Below are 17,650 nucleotides of genomic sequence, written 5' to 3' on the forward strand. Positions count from 1 at the left end.
TGGACGCGACCTCAGGGCACGAGTTACTGAGCTTTTTGGACGCATACTCAGGATATAACCAGATTAAGAGGGACCCTGCCGATAAAGAAAAAACGGCCTTCATCACTAAGCTCGACCTGTATTGTTATAAGATCATGCCCTTTGGGCTAAAAAATGATGGGGTGACCGTTCAAAGACTTATAAATAGATTTTTTGAGTCGTTAATCGGCAATAAGATTGAATGTTATGTAGATGATACAGTCATAAAGACTGAGTTTTCAAAATTTTTATTGAATGGTTTGCAAAGTGTTTTTGAAATTTTGCGTAAATATAACATGAAACTAAATCCCAACAAATGCGTCTTCGGTGTCACCTCAAGTAAATTCCTGGGCTACATAGTCAACCAACGTGGCATCGAAGCCAATCCCGAAAAAATAATGGCCATCTTAGACATGAGACCACCTCGTAAGCTAAAAGAGGTTTAGAGACTAAATGGCAGGATAGTCGCTTTGAGTCGTTTCATGTCCAAGTCGGCATATTGTTGCCTGCCTTTCTTCAAGGCAATTAATAAAAGTAAAGAATTGGAGTGGACCGAAGAATGTCAGCTCACCTTCGACGAGCTAAAAAAGTACCTAGTTAGCATCCCGGTTCTGACCCGACCCGAGGAGGGAGATGTTTTAAAGTTGTAACTCTCCGCGAAAGATGAGGTAGTCAGCTCGGTACTAATAAAAGAGGTAGATCGGGGCCAACGACCCATCTACTATGTTAGCAAGGTTTTGCAGGATGCTGAAAGAAGGTATCTGGAGATTGAAAACTGGCACACGCGCTAGTCACAGCAGCTCGGAAGCTTTGTCCCTACTTCCAAGCCCACACCGTCGTCGTCCTCACCAACAAGCCTCTGATGCAAGTCCTACTCAAGCCCGAGGTATCTGGCAGGCTGACGAAGTGGGCCATTGAACTCAATGAGTACGAAATCCGGTACGAGCCTCGGACGACGATTAAGGCCCAAACCTTAGCCAACTTCGTAGCAGAATGCACGTTCAAGGGGAAGCTTTAACCAGCGCGGCACCAGTCCCAGTCCGAGCAAGACCGACCTGGGATGAGAAGCCTTGGATCCTCCACGTCTATGGCTCGTCTAACCAATAGGGAAGCGGAGCGGGCATAATTCTGTACGAACCAAGCGGGGTGAGACTGGAATACGCGCTCCGATTCGGATTTGCAACATCCAACAACGAAGCAGAGTACGGGGCATTGATAGCCAGGCTCACCTTAGCCAAAGAAGTAAAAGCCAAACACCTCATCATTTGCAATGACTTCCAACTCGTGGTCAACTAGATCAACGACGAGTATGAAGCTTGCGACCCCACCATGGCTGCCTATTTAGCCAAGGTTAGAGAAGTTCTGTGCGGCTTTTTATCCTACTTCATCAGGCAGATCCCAAGGTCCGAGAACGCTGAGGCCGATGCCCTGTCTCGGTTAGCCAGCACATGTAGTATCACAATGAGGACCGTGTACATAAAGGACCTGCCTCGACCTAACATTCTCGGGGGTGTAGAAGAGGTCGTTCCTATAGCACAAGCAGAGCCGAGTTGGATTAACCCACTCACGGGCTACCTGCTTTACGGGACCCTCCCTGTAGATCGTAATGCAGCCCGAAGGGTAGTGCGCCAGTCAGCGAAGTACGTCATCATAGACGGATAGTTGTATTAGAGATCCTTCACGCTCCCCTACTTGCACTGCTTGCGATCCTCAAAGGCCAAGCTCGTTCTCCGCGACACTCATGAAGGCTTGTGTGGCGATCACGTGGGGGGGCAGGGCTCTTGCCCAGAAAGCGTTGCGACAAGGGTACTATTGGCCCACAATGAAGGCAGACGCAATCGAGCTCGTCAAGAAGTGCGATCAGTGTCAAAGGCACGCCAACATCCACCACCGACCTGCTGCCAACCTCAAATATCTCACCAGCCCGTGGCCCTTCGTACAGTGAGGAATCGACATTCTTGGCCCTTTCCCACCAGCGACAGGACAGAGGAGATTCTTGGTGGTAGTAGTAGATTACTTCACGAAGTGGGTGGAGGTGGAACACCTAACAACGATCACAGCCCGTAACATACAAAATTTCTTTTGAAAGAATATAGTATGTCGCTTCGGGCTACCTCGGGTACTTGTCTCCGACAACGGAAAGCAGTTCGAGGACATCAAGTTCTAGAGTTGGTGCACCGAGATGGGGATACAGCAAAAATTCACTTCGATGGCACACCCTCAGGCAAACGGGCAAGCAGAAGTCACAAATAGAGCCATACTCCGTGGAATAAAGGCCCGCTTAGCCTGAGCTAAGGGACTATGGGTAGACGAGCTGCCCAATGTATTATGGGTATACCGAACTACCGTTAAGACCGCCACGGGTGAAGCCCCCTTTAACCTCACCTATGGCACGGAAGTGGTGATCCCAGCCGAGATCGAGGTGCCTACACTATGCCTGGAGGCATACAATGAAGAAGCAAACGACGACGAGCTCCGCACCAACCTCGACCTGGTAGAAGAAGTATGGGACCTAGCATACATTTGGATTGTAGCATACCAGTAGAGAGTGGCTCGGTACTATAACGCCTGGGTCAAGAAACATTTCCGTGTCGGTGACCTGGTTCTTTAGAAAGTTATGGTACCTGAGCCCGGTGTCAGTAAGCTCGAACTGAACTGGAAAGGTCCGTACCGAATAAGGCGGGTACTCGGGGAAGGTACTTACGAACTCGAAACCTTAGAAGAAAAACAGATACCTCGAGCGTGGAACATCAGCAACTTAAGGCGATACTACCTGTGATCGCCGAATTGGAGAGAGGACTATGAGTCACTCCCAGAAGTCCAAGGACTAAAGTGCCAAGCTGATAAAAGACCTCGGCACTATGATAAGTCCCATTCGCCTCCTCGGCATGGGCACACAAGACCCAGTCGCCTCTTTGGCATGGGCAAAACCAAAGGTAAGGAGTTGATTGCGAGTCGCTCCCAAAGCCTAAGGGCTAAGGTACAGAGCTAACAAAAGACATCGGCACTACGATAAGTCCTAGTCACCTCCTCGACATGGGCACATAAGTCCCAGTCGCCTCCTCGGCATGGGCACACAAGACCCAATCGCCTCTTCGGCATGGGAAAAACCAAAGGTAAGGAGTGGACTGCGAGTCGCTCCCAAAGCCTAAGGGCTAAGGTACCGAGCTGACAAAAGACCTTGGCACCACATAAGTCCCAGTCACCTCTTCGGCATGGGCAAACAAATCCCAGTCGCCTCCTCGGCATGGGTAAATAAGTCATAGTCGCCTCTTCGACATGGGAAAAGTACCTCTAATGCCTAAGGCATAGACAGCTCAGGTATAAGCCCTACGATGTCTAGCCCACTTCGACATATAACAATGGGTTGGGCCCGTTAGGGACAAACGATATTTAAATGAGTAGCCCGTGCATGGACAGGTCGGGTATATACCTTGCAATGTCGCTCACCTCGGCATACATTATGTGAAGTTACCCCTACTAGTAGTCCAGGTAGATAGTTCGGGGTGACATCCACTTAGAAAAATTTTACTTTTGGTTATCCTTACTTGTTGTCCAACTCGGTAGCTTGACAATTCAGGGTAACCTATAAACCTACTCCTACCTCTGTCTGGTTCAGATCGCCAGATCGGGAGTCATTTACACTTAGAATATTTTTGCACAAGGATTAGTCAAAAAAGTTTGTATTTCATTGATGAAAAGATTTTTAGTACAAATATCTCATCATAACCCAAGCTCGGTGGCCTCGGGGTATACATCCAAACAGTAAAAAGAAGAAAAAGCAGGGATCATGCATGCGGATTGCCAGGCAGGTCGGTCTCCATATGCTCCGCGTCCTCTTGACCCGATGGGCCCGCCTCTAGGACTTCGTCATCACTTTCTTCTTCAAATGAGTCGGGCTCTTCATTCACCGCCTCCGCCACCTTGGGAGTAAGATCAGACATAGAGACGACTCTGAGGTCAAGATTGGGGAATTTCTGCCGCATTAGATACTTGCACAACTTGAAGCCGGAATGATAGGAGCTCGATCCATATTCGACCTGGAGACCATGGAACTCCGAAGATTCCTTGAAGTGGTCAATGGCGTGGCTCCTTTCTTCAGCTCACGCTTCTTGGATGGCAGTCTCAAAGATCTCAGTTTGCTCTTGGATCATTGCTTCGATATTCTTGATCTCTCGTTGAAGCTTCGCCTTCTTCTTGGTCATTGCTGAAATCAGCTCCTGTTGCTTCGCCTTCTCCTCAGTCATGGCCATGATCAGCTCCTGTTGGCTCCAAGCTCCCTTCTTGGCCCGAAGAACACCGCCCCGAGCTATGTCCAGCTCGTGGTAAAGTTTTTGCGCCTTCTCCTCAACTTCCCGAGCTTTTTTCAGGCAGATCTCAAATTGGTAGACTAACGAATGAATGGTAGAGTTCACCTAATAAAGAAAACCGAGGTAAGTAAGTTTGAAAGTTTGACAAGGAAATAAATTGTAAAGTAAGATACATACTACCATGCAGTAACTGGCAGTCCAGCCTCCGAGCTGGCTTGTAGGCATGTCAGCCCATTCCGCGACCTCGATAGGAAAAAGGACATCCTTACTCTTGAGCAGTCCGAGCCGAAGAGTCATTATGCTTTCTGAGCTGCTTCTCTTTCTTGCTTCGCTCTCACGTACAGGCAGCATCTATGGCTGCTGCAATGAAGCTGGCGTTCCAGAGCATCGGAGTTGTTTTCGGCGACATTGGAACATCTCCGTTGTATGTATTTGAGAGAACCTTCACCGATCAAACCCCAACTCACAACCATATAATCGGGGCTCTGTCACTTATCATCTAATACAGCCTCACTCTCTTCCCCCTCATCAAATATGTTCTCATAGTTCTCCAAGCCAACGACAACGGAGACGGTAATACCGAGTGAAAAGCTTTCTAATTAATAGATTATTTCCGACCAAGTGAAAAATCCATCTCTGTTTGAGAAGCCTCGGTTTTTGTTCTTATTAATTTCATCAACTGTTATTAGGTGGAACTTTTCCTATGTACTCGTTGATAGGTAGATATGTGAAGGTAAGTGCAATACCAAGCAACCAACAGGAGAGGAGGAGATGAAGCTTTCTGCTTATAACTTGGGAGCTGCTAACAAACACTCGAAGAGAGCAGAGAAGATCAAAGAAATCATGGAAGGAAGCTCTTTTGTCAAGACAGCTTTACTTACCGTGGCTCTCCTTGGTACTTGCACGGTAATTGGAGACGGGATTTTGACTCCTTGCAATTCAGGTCCTCTCTCTCTCTCTCTCTCTAGAAAAATACTTTTGAATTGGAAGGAAATCTACTCAGAGTCTCTAAAATATCTTTTGCGCTCTTGTTTCTCAATTTTCTTGACAATACGTTCACCTACTAATATCCTGTCCATAAATTTCGATACTTAGTTATTTGATTTGAGTTGGGACCAGTGACGCTTTCGTAATGCATGATACATGATGGAAGGAGATTGGATTGTAGATTGTAGAACTCCAGCAGCCAATAAAAGGGTTGCAGTTATTCTGTACGTTACAATCACATACAGACAAAACTTTGTTGTCAAGGTGGCTAATAATAATAATATTATTATTATTATTAAAAGTAATAATATACCATTATTATTATTATTATTATTATTATTATTATTATTATTATTATTATATTCAATAATGATATATTTATTAATCATGATAATAATAATAATTTTTAATATTATTTACTAATAATCAATATATTACTACTAAATAATTATTATAAAATTAAAAATAATATCCTTTTCATTTAAATAAATAATAATATTTATATAGTAATAAGAATATTTCATAATATGTTTATTAGTAATATTTCAAATATTTTTATTTTTTATTAGTTAATAGTAATAAATCAATAAATAACATTTTTAATTAAATAATAAATAATTATTTATTTCAAAAAATATAAAATTTGTTTATTAATAGAATACTATTTTTATTTAATATTCTTTTTATTATTTATAATATTATCAAGCAGTCTATTTCTAAGGGTAAAATAGTAAACTTCACAATTTCAGATGTTGGAGAACTGCTCCGACTCAATTGATCTTATCTTTTCAGATCCTCTAAAAAGCAGAAAATCATTTCTACTTCTTTTCAGGTTTCAGGTCCGAATAATTTCTTTTTAACTTTTCAGATTTTAAATTCTATATTTCAGATTTCAGATTTATCAAATGCTACCTAAGTATTGATTCTGTTCAGTCACTCTAATATTGGACCCACAACCATTGTTAGTGATTAACGGACTAACGATACGTACTTCATCCCATATTGGACAGTTATGAATTAAGTGAGGCCCATAAGAGTCCAAAACTAGATATTGGGTAAATTTTTGTAAAACAAGCCCAAAGAGTTATCATTTATGTTGGGCCCCCAATCTAAACTGCAATCTGGATATCTTTTGGGTGCTCATGAGGACATTTCACAGCAATTTGCATCCCAAGCTCTCTAATTCTATCTATTATTGCATGAGAGGATCCCTTTACTATCAAAATGACTAACAAATCTAGTAAATAAGAAACCCTCCAGATGGCTGTTTTATTCCCAACCAAATGGCTCCTCCATTTGTTGGCCATGGTAAGTTTCAGCTCAATGGCCTCCTACCTTGTGGCAAAGCAATCTCTTTTTTCCCAGACACCTTTTAATGCATAACTTAGTGTCAACTGCTAAAATTACTATGAAAAGGTCCAACACATGTAGAGATATGGATCCTTACATGGACCTCATATGAGTCAAGAAGAGGTTTCTGAATTAGAAGAATCCATATACTAGCTGGCCCACTCCTATTTCATTTGGGTTTTCTTTTTCTGACTTGAGAAAGTCTTACTTTGTTTCAGTTCTATCAGCAGTGGATGGAGTGAGGAAAGTAAATGCAAGTATAAGCACAGGTAGAGCCATATATCCCTTAGTAACCTTCTTCTGATATTGTCTATAATTTAGTCTCTAGTCATTCTCTAATTTATCTTTCTTTGTACAAGTCCCTTCCAGACATCGTGGTGATGATTTTTGTAGCCATCTTAGTGATCTTGTTCTCAATTCAAAGATTTGGGACAGACAAAGTAGGGTACACATTCGCACCGGCAATCTTGATATGGTAGTTGTTCATTGAGATCGTTGGAATATTCAACTTGATCCGCCATGACTCATCAGTCTTGAAAGCTTTCAACCCTGTGTACATATATTAATATTTCAATAGAGACCCAAAACGAGCTTGGGTATCTCTTGGAGGAAGTTGTCCTCTGTATGACTGGTAAACATTCATATTTTTAGCTTTCACATAGGGACCTAACATGGAGATCTATCTAGCAAAACATCAACTTTATTTGATCACCAAACACAATTTTATTGAAAATCTGATTATATTGATTTTGTATAAAACAGCACTTAGCATTAGCTCCACACATCTGGTGAAACAGGAACAGAAGCAATGTTTGCAGATCTGGGACACTTCTCTGTATGATCAATTCAGGTAAGTTAACCTTTTAATTCATTTAGAATTCACTCAATATCTATTACCTTGTGAAGAATAGATTATAATGAGTGGTAGTTGTTTTTCTGATAAACTAACAAATAATTTTATTTTCCTTTGGAATTGTTTCCTCCTTAGATTGCGTTTACTGGCTTAGTATACCCATGTTTGGTCTGTGCTTATGTTGGACAAGCTGCTTACTTGTCCAAGTTCCCACAGGATGTCCAAGATGCTTTCTATAAATCAACTCCAGGTAATTCCTTTCCATCTTCAGTGCCTCAAGGTATTGAAGCTTCAATTTGAGCTTGGTGATAAACAACCCTTCGATTCCATGGACAGATTCAGTGTGCTGGCCTATGTTTGTGACTGCTGTGACAGTATTGGTCATTGCAAGTCAGAACATGATCTCTGCAACCTTTTCTATTGTAAAGTAGTCAGTGGCTTTGGGTTGCTTCCCTAGTGTCCGAGTTGTCCATACCTCACACAAGCATGAAGGACAAGTCTACATTCCAGAGATAAACTTTCTGCTTATGTTTGCCTGTGTCATGGTCACTGCATCGTTCAAGGACACCACTAAAATCGATAATGCTTATGGTAACAGCCTTGAGATGTTGTGTTCATAAACTCGTATGCACAGTTATTTCCATGAATCAGCTGATATTAATTTTTCTTCCTTAAAACCTACAGGAATTGCTGTTGTTGCAGTGATGCTGGTTATGACTTCGCTTCTAATCTTGATAATACTAACAATATGTCAAACCAGTCTTCATTTTATTACCCTCTTTGTTCTTGTCTTTGGTTCCTTTGTGCTCCTCTACTTCTCTTCTGTGCTCTATAAGTTCGATAAAGGTGGTTATCTTCCTCTCTCCTTTGCTGGGGGTCTCTTCTTTGTAATGTATGTCTGGCACTATGTCCAGTCAAAACACTATGCTTTTGAAGTAGAGAAGAAGGTATCAACTCAATACCTAAACAACCTGCGCTCTGACCTTGGCATTGTAAGAGTTCCTGGTGTTGGGCTTCTCTACACAGAACTGACTCATGGAATTCCAGCTATATTTTCTCACTTCCTCACCAACCTTCCAGCCATACACTCTGTATTAGTTTTTGCCTCTGTTAAATACTTGGCAGTGAACAAAGTCCCAGCTGCTGAAAGGTTTTCACTTAGGCGGGTGGGACCCAAAGATTACTAGATGTATAGATGCATAGCATGGTATGGATATCGCGACAGGAAAGTAGGGAATGAAGAATTTGAGAATTTGTTGATGGAGCACCTCAAGTCATTCATCAGAATGGAGTATCTGGAAGGACTTGACCAGGATGACAAAATTGCAGCAGTCCCAGACAGAGGAAGAGAAGAAGAGATCCAATTCTTGGAAAAATCAAGAAGCTCTGGAGTAGTGTACTTGTTAGGACACAGCGAGGTCAGGGCTAGTAAGGATTCTTGTATGCTGAAGAGGGTGGTGGTAGATTATTTATATGATTTCCTCCGAAGGAACTTCAGGCAAGGATTCGTGGACCTGCAGATTCCAAACAAGAATTTGCTACAGGTGGGCATGAATTACCATGTATGACTCAATTTTGAAATGAAATGCTGCACACAAACGTCACTTGAGAATGCGTGTGTCATAACTTTTTCTTTTTTTTTTTGGGTAAAATGGAATTTATTCATGTAATAAGTCATAAACACTTCTAGATGTTTGGACACAAAATAAGATGTATCTAATATTTGGAAAACTGAACTCTGAAATTGAAGATATGTTTCAGTTGACCCAAATGAGATGCTCCTCCGTTTTTCATATATACAATTCAACTTTAATCAGATTCTCAATGTTGGAACAACTTGAATTTCATTGACAAAGAAAATTGATCAGGAATTCCCGGCATCCTATAGATCTCTTCTTTTTCAAGGAAACTAGTCGATCAAAAATTGCTCAGCATTATTGTGAGACATTGGTGTCCACCATAGAAAACTAAAATGCTATTTCCTGGAGAACTTGAAGCGTCTTCTGATGGACCTGGATGCAAGAAAAACAGAACTCATGAGTTTTTCTAAGGGGTAGTACACAAAAACTCTTAATTCTTTTTAATTTCTCTCTTTTTCATCTTTTATTGGCAAATCTTAGTCAGCTCTAAATATAAGAACAAGACTTGGCTCGAAGAGAATTGATTACCTTCTATTCCATGTCAAATATATAGAGGATTAATTACATGTACACGAGTTCAAGAGGCAGCTGTAAATGACAGTTGTAATAACCGTCTCTAATGACAGTGTATGCCCTTAGCTCCAATCAGAATGATGTACCTTATAACATTTAATGTAAATGAATAAAGTACATATTTGATTCATGTTATTATGGTGTATTTCTGTGTAACACCCTTAAACTGGACACAATGAAACTCGTGTTAGTTTAGAATCTTCACAGCCGTTGGATAGATTTAGGGAGATTTATCCTACCAAGGCTGACACTGATGTGCCGTCAAGTTGGTTGGATATCTTGAAACCCTGAACCGGACTAGAATTTCAGTATTGCCCTGGACCTTGAAAATAGATGGGCAAAACTGAAATGTTACACCTAATCCCTAGACTCGATTATGATATTGCACTAGGTGTCAGATTGGGTTGTCTTTGATATGCCAATCATTGAGATCCTTAGAGGGGGTCAAAACCTGGGTATGTTGGGACAGTCCGAGAATTCATCTGAGTGGGTGATCATAGTGACAAGAACAGCCCCTTTTTCGGATAAAGTGAATGATCGGGAATGCACTCTCTCTGATGGAAACCAAAACTACCAGCAGTTGATTTCAACCGTTGAAATTTGTTTTGCAAAATATATTTATATAGAAATATACATATATATTATGGTTTCAAAATGTTTGCAAAAGGTTTTAATTCCCGGGATCCATGTGAGTAGAGAGTGCAGCACTATACCTTGCAGTTGAGGGAGAGGTCCTCTCTTGTCGGGCAGTGTTTCATCAGTATGGGCTAAGAGGTTAAGTGTAAGACCATTGAGGGTTATACCTGATGGGCTAATCTTGCATCTGCCCACAGTCCTTGGGTTTTTATAAGGTGGCTTGATCTAGGGACCATTTAGTGTAAATGTTGGGCCCATTAAGAGCTCATGGTGATGGACTCAGGGGTTCACTGTTCCTACAGTGAATTTGGCCAAGCCTTGTAACAGAGGCTGGGCTGAACCCATGTGGTTGATGTGTATATCAATGTTTGGGTCACACGCCATACAAAGATATCCAACTGGGTAGTAGTTTGGAGGATAAGAGAGCACATAGACTTAATGGGCCTAAAGCCCAATTCGAATTGGTTTAATATGATTAATTAAAGGATGGGTGATTCTGAGATTTAGACCAACGGATAGGATAAGGAGTTATCCCTATCCACTCAGAGAGTCCAAATACAAATGAAGATTTGGATTAGGAAACTCCTAATAAGATTAGGACGGTTGATCTTTATCTGCAAATAAGATAAGAAATTACCCTTATCTCTTAGAGAGTCCAGATCCAAATACAAGATTTGGATTAGGAAACTTCTAATGGGATTAGGAGAACCTCTCTTTAAGGCTATAAATTGATGAGGAGGGCGAACCCCAGTTCACCTATCAGATTACAGATTCAAGAGAGAAGACAACTCTAGTTGGACTGATGCCATCTTCTGCTCTTGCCTTCTCCTACTATTTCCGCCATAGCCAATTCGATCTCCACCTGTAGGAGCGATCAAGAAAGGTTCTTGATATCAGTTTTTGGAGAAAATTTGATCTGAAATCATGCTCACTCGCCCTCCATCAGATTCTTGGTGAAGAATCAGGTTCTTGCTGAAGGACCACCCTATTGATTCTGCTCCACCCTACACTGTGTCATCTTTAGTGGGAGCAGTCTTTGGAGATCTCCTTGGGCGTGAACACCTTCATTGGAAGTTACTACTACTTTGCATCAGGTATATCTCTCTCCTACCTTTTGGTTTCAGATTTGGTCCAGTTTAGGGTTCAAGATTGATCCTTGAAAATGCAGTTTTCTAAAATAGGGAATGTGATTCCCACATGGGAGAGAGAAATTTTTGAAATTTCGCCCAACCTACCGACAGGGTTCGGCTAACCATATGATGGATCTCTCATCCCTTCATGCAGATGTGATGGAATGTAAGCAGTAGTAATGTCTACGGACTGAAGGTGTTGTCTGACATAATGGCAATCTATTTCGATATGTTTGGTGCGCTCATGAAAAATGGGGTTGGCTGCTTTGTTGTCGTTGAACAATTGCATTGGTTGGGAATGAGTGAGGCCCAGATCATGAAAAAGACATTTGAGCCAAATAAGCTCACTAGTAGCAGCAGCCATGGCCTGGTACTCAGCTTCGGTAGACAAGCGTGAAACCGTTGATTGCTTCTTGGTTTTCCACAACAAGGGCGAAGAACCGATAGTAGTAAAATATCCAGTGGTGGTCGCCAAGTAGATGGGGACCCAACCCAATCAGAGTCACAATAGGCTCATATGAAGAGATCACAAGACGATGGTAGAAGGATACCGTGGTCTAGAGAAGATATCAGATAATGGAGGACATGCATGGCTGCACCCAAATGTTGTTGTCGTGGATTGCCCATAAACTGGCTGAGTATATGGACTGAGTAACAGATTTTTGGTCTGGTAATGGTCAAGTATATCAATCGACCAACCAATCGTCTATACTGATTTGGATTGGTTATGGGAGATCCAAAATCCGGTCCAAGATGATGTTATTGCTGAATAGGAAAGGCACTTGGTTTACACCCAAGCATACCAGCTTCTTTGAGGATGTCAAGAGCGTATTTCACTAGTTGAGAAAAATTCCTTCATTGGAACGAGAAACCTCAATTCCTAGAAAGTAACTTAGGGGCCCAATGTCTTTTATAGGAAAGCAGCTACAAAGATAGCTCTTGAGTGCTGACATGTTGGTTGGATCATCACCCGCAATTAGCAGATAATCCGCATATGCCAAGACAGCCATGAAACTCTCGGATTGGCGTAAAGTGAAGAGTGAATGGTCAACAGAGGATTGAACAAATCCACGTTGTTTGAGGGCATGCGCTAAGGTTTCAAACCAATTACATGAAACCTGTTTAAGTCCACAAATGTTCTCATTTAATTTGCAAACACGTGTATCACTTGAAGAGAGAAGACCTGGAGGTGGCAGCATATAGATATCTTCATGTAGAGTACCATGTAAGAATGCATTGTTTACGTCCATCTGATGAAGGGACCAACCCCGAGCTACGGCCAAGGCTAATAGGCAGTGTACAGTTACGAGTTTAGCGATCGGGGCATAGATGTCAATGTAGTCCACACCCTCAGTTTGGGTGTAACCTTTTGCAACGAGTTGAACTTTGTAGCGCTCAATGCTTCCATCAGGTCAGCACTAGATCTTGTATACCCATTTACAACCTCTGGGTGTCTTTCCTGGTGGCAAGTCACTAAGAGTCCATGTACAAGTTTGCTCCAGAGCTTGTAATTCAGCCTACATAGCCTGTTGCCAGCACTCATGATATTGGGCCTATATGTAAGAAGTGGATTCAAGGGTCTCATCAATAATTTCATAAGTATGGGAAGCCAAATCTTTTTGTGAAGTGAGGTAATTTGATATGGGGTATGCTAGACCAAAAGTGGACCGTGTTTGGAGAGGACAAATGAAGTCATTAAGATGAGACGGTAGTTTGTGGACCCAAACAGGCATATTGGTGATGGTCCCACGATCATATGAATTGTGAGACCCTGGTTCACTAGAAATCTGATTATCAATTTGAGTAATTGGTAGAGCACCAGACCTATTAATGGCTGGATCATTAGTGACAATATTAGGCCCACAGTTAGGGGATGCAAATGGCCATTCCAGTACGTCATCAGAAGCTGGAAGTTGAATTACCAATGAGTTTCTTGTATCAGCTACCATAAAAGATAGAAATGGGAAGCTTCGCTCGCAGAAAATCACATCCCGTGAAACAAAAAATTTCTTAGTGTTCAGATCATATAGTCGATAACATGTGGGTAGCCGATAAACACACATCGTCTTGAATGAGTGGCAAACTTATCTCTACCATGCTTAGAAGTGCTTGCATAGCACAAACACACAAAGTTCTACAAATGTTGATAAGAAGGTGTCCAGTTGTAAAGCATCTAAAAAGGACTTTTGTCGTGGATTACTGAAGAGGAAAGTTGATTGATTAGGTAAGCAGCTACCAATATGCATTCGCCCCAGAACTGGATGGGAAGCCCAGCTTGAAATCTCAAGCTCTGGCCATCTCTGAGAGATGTTTGTGCTTCCTATCTACGACATCATTTTGCTGAGGGGTGTCTACACAGGAAGTGTAGTGCAGAATTCCATGTTGCATCATGTAAGCTTGAACTGAACCAGACGTGAACTTAGCTCCATTGTCAGATCTCATGCATTTAACAGTGGTATGATATTGGGTTTCAACAATTGCAAAGAAGAAAATAATAAATGCACAAGCATCAGATTTACATTTCAACAGATAAACCTAGGTTGCTCGAGAAAAATAGTCAACTATTGTAACAAAAAAATGAGCACTAGTGTGGGATGGCGTTTTGTAGCCCCCCCCCCCATATATCACAATGTATGAGTTCAAAAGGAAACCAAGAATGAGTGGTACTGATTGAATATGGCAAGCGTGTTTGCTTTGCCCGCATACAAACATCACAGCATTTATTGCTAGGTACAATAACCTGTAATTCTGGAATTGAAGACAATTTGTTCTATGATGCATGTCCAAATCTGGAATGCCAGAGGCTGGAAGTGGAGTCATGACTGGAATATAGAGCAACTGGTGATGAAGGCACAGGCGCACTAAAGTGATAGAGGCCATCAAGCATCTTGCCCACCCCAATTACTTTCTTGGATGTCAGGTCCTGTAAGATACAAAATGTGGGAAAGAAAATAACAACACAATTTAGCTGTGATGTAATCTTATTGATTGACAGGAGCAAACACCAAAATTCTGGTATGAATAATACATCCTTAAGGATAAAGTCACCTGTGATGTAATCTTATTGATTAACAGGAGCTAACACCGAATTTCCGTTGGGTAATTGTACTGGTCGAGATTTTCCTTCAAGAGAAGGAATAGTTTGGTGGCTGAATTTGGCAAAAGCCATATGATCCGAAGCTCTATTGTCTAAAAGCCAAGAATTAGATGACAAAATGCAGTGAGACTATGAAGGCTTACCATAAAAGTTTGTTGAGATTCCTGACTTTTCTCCATTCAGCAGATGCAGAAGTAGAAGATACTGCCCAAGATTGAGACCAGGAATTGGTGATGAAGTTTCAGTTATTGCAACAGTTTGGACTGATGCCGGTGTTTTAGAGTTTCCAGACCCATCAACTCATTCACTAAGGATGGTACCTTGCTTCCCCGCATTTTTCTTCTTTACTTCCCAATTTGCAGGGTAACCCACAAGTTCATAATATCGACCCTTAAAATGTTCGTGTTTCTTGCAATGCTCGCATTGGACTTTGAATCGTTCTTTCTGAGTCTTGTTGTTGTTGGGACGAGAAGAACCGGCTGCATGTAGTGTTGTTGCTTCAATGGTAGGAATTCGATTGCTAGCCAGTGCTTGGTGTTTCTCTTCTTGAGAGACAAGTGCATAAACACGTCCAATGCTAGGCAGCAGATCCATGCTGAGTATACTTGATTTGATCATATTGAATCGATCACTAAGTCCAAGAAGAAACTGATATACATGTTCTTTCTCCTTATTTGCCAAGAATTCCTTTCTTGTTTCTCCACACGAACATATTGGAGTCATTGTGTATGTTGCGAGCTCATCCCAAATTTCTTTCATCTTGGTGTAATAGATGGAGACCGGCAAGTTTTCTTGTTGTAACAAGATTAACTCACAAGCATTCTCCACATACGCAATGCTCTCGTGCAGCTCTCGAGCCAGGGCATTGAAAATCCAAGAAATAACCACTGAATAGCATTTCTTCCAAGCCAATAACTCAACAGTTTTTGAAGAGTCTAGTTTCTCAATGGATCCACCGATGAAACCTACTTTGTTCTTGGCTCAGAGTGCATTCATCATGGCTCGTTTCCAGGTAGGGTAGTTATCCCTTGTTAAAAGGGCACGAAACAAGAATGGTGTCCAGCTTATTAGACGGGTGAAGGTAAAATGGTGACGTTGGATCGGCGAACTTTTCACCCCTTGCTAAAGTTGTCCAGCGCCATTGATCTCCAACCAAAGAAATTGACGCAGACGTTCAAAACTACGATCAAAGATAGAGTCTTTCCATAGCTCTGATACCAGATAAGAACAGAGATTTTGGCTCGAAGAGAATTGAATAGCTTCTATTCCATGTCAAATATGTAGAGGATTACATGTACATGAGTTCAAGAGACAGCTGTAAATGACAGTTGTAATTACCGTCTCTAATGACAGCTTTAGTAACCGTTCACACAAATTCACCATGTGTCTACTACTAAAAGAAAAGGAATATTGGAATTTAAATGTTCAACTCATGGGGTCACAGATGTTGTGTCAAGTAAATATGTGATAATCTATAGTATTATTGAGATTTCAGCAACTTGGAGTATTAAAATATGTAGCAAAGGTACCTACAAATGCCCATTATGCATAGATCCCAGTATGTCTAAGCATGGACTGTATTGTCTCTTCAAATCTTTATTCATCAAAATGAAACACCAAAACTTGTCTAAAAAAGAGATACATGCAATTTTTTTTTATGAAATTGGCGGAAATTGACAGTATCTTTGCTTTGGTGGGTAAACTGGTCGCCAAACAAAGAGAGAGCTCTTGATCATCTTTCCTCAAAATTCATGGACATTCAAAATAACTAGAAGTATGCAAAGGATTTTAAATGGAAAACATGCTACCCTTACCCATTCTAGATGTTGAGCTGTAATGCCAGATACATTTCCAGAAATGTAACTAACTATAAACATGCATACACCATATAAATGGCAGCTGATGTTCCAGGACTAGAATTGCCCCCAACACCTTACCCATTTCACTAGCCAAGTTTAATGCAAGGGCCCTCCAGCAAATGTCAAAAGCCACGCTCACCTTCTGTCTTCTATTACTTGGCAAAGCAAAAAGTTCAATGGGTATCTTTTATGTGAGAAATCTATTACATGGCAGGATATGGTGAAGGTATGAATGAGAGAAGTAACAGATGGACAATCTAGAATTAGATGGATGATCTGGACTTCAGATTCATCACACCAATCCTCTTGTAGCATACAACAATTGCTATATGTAAATAGAAGACATTTCCCCATATAGGGATCAGATATAGAAAATGGATACAAAACTTGAACCCAAAATGAAAACATCTTCAGATCACTGTTTTCCATCATTCCATATGGCATTTTATTAAAAAATAACAAAGATTCTAGGCTATTGTTCAATGACTGGGAAGAACACTTTCCCCAACTGCTTACAATCAATCATGCCACGTTGGATCTCTGATCATTAGTTGGTGGTTATTTAGATTCCAAAATGAAGTTTTTAGAAAAGGAAAGACACCTTTCAGGATGGAGAAGGTATGGAGTATGGACTACCCAATGTTTTAAAAGTGCAAGGCACACAAAAGGTGCAAGAGTCAATATGCACCCAAGGTACAAGGCGCAAGGTAAGGCACACGCCTTTTTGAAGCAAGGTGCAAATATTTAAAAAAAATTGTCAGAAAATTTAAAAAAAAAAAGCCAAAATTTTCAGAGTACCAAAAAATTCAAAAATAAATGCAAAAAAAATCATAAAAATATTAAACATAATATTAATAAAAAACTATAAACTTAAATTTTAAAATAAATGTTTTAAAAAAGTAAAAAACCTATTATCTAAAATTAAAATACATAAACATAACATGTAAAGCATAATCAAATGAGAATTTAAAAATAAAATCAAACGTATAAAACATTTTCAAGAATTTAAAACCCACAATCTCTTTTTTTCCTCAATTGTGCATTACTTCAAGTAGCTAATGTGATGTAAAACATATTAGATTCCTGATTCTACGAGATGCCTTTGTGCCACGCCCCTCGAGGCAAGCCCAAACAAGTCCTTAGGGTCTTAAATTCTTAATTCTTACACAAAAAATAATGACTGTATAATTTTAATTG

General features: G+C 40.9%; 1 pseudogene; it reads left to right on the top strand.

The window, feature by feature from the left end:
- Positions 1–4,415: 4,415 nt before the first annotated feature.
- Positions 4,416–9,208, top strand: LOC148803191 (potassium transporter 5-like; annotated as a pseudogene).
- The last annotated feature ends 8,442 nt before the right edge of the window (positions 9,209–17,650 follow it).

The sequence above is a fragment of the Nelumbo nucifera genome, chromosome 1 (assembly GCF_055504915.1).
Source record: "Nelumbo nucifera cultivar China Antique chromosome 1, China Antique-T2T, whole genome shotgun sequence".
Classification (NCBI taxonomy): domain Eukaryota; kingdom Viridiplantae; phylum Streptophyta; class Magnoliopsida; order Proteales; family Nelumbonaceae; genus Nelumbo; species Nelumbo nucifera.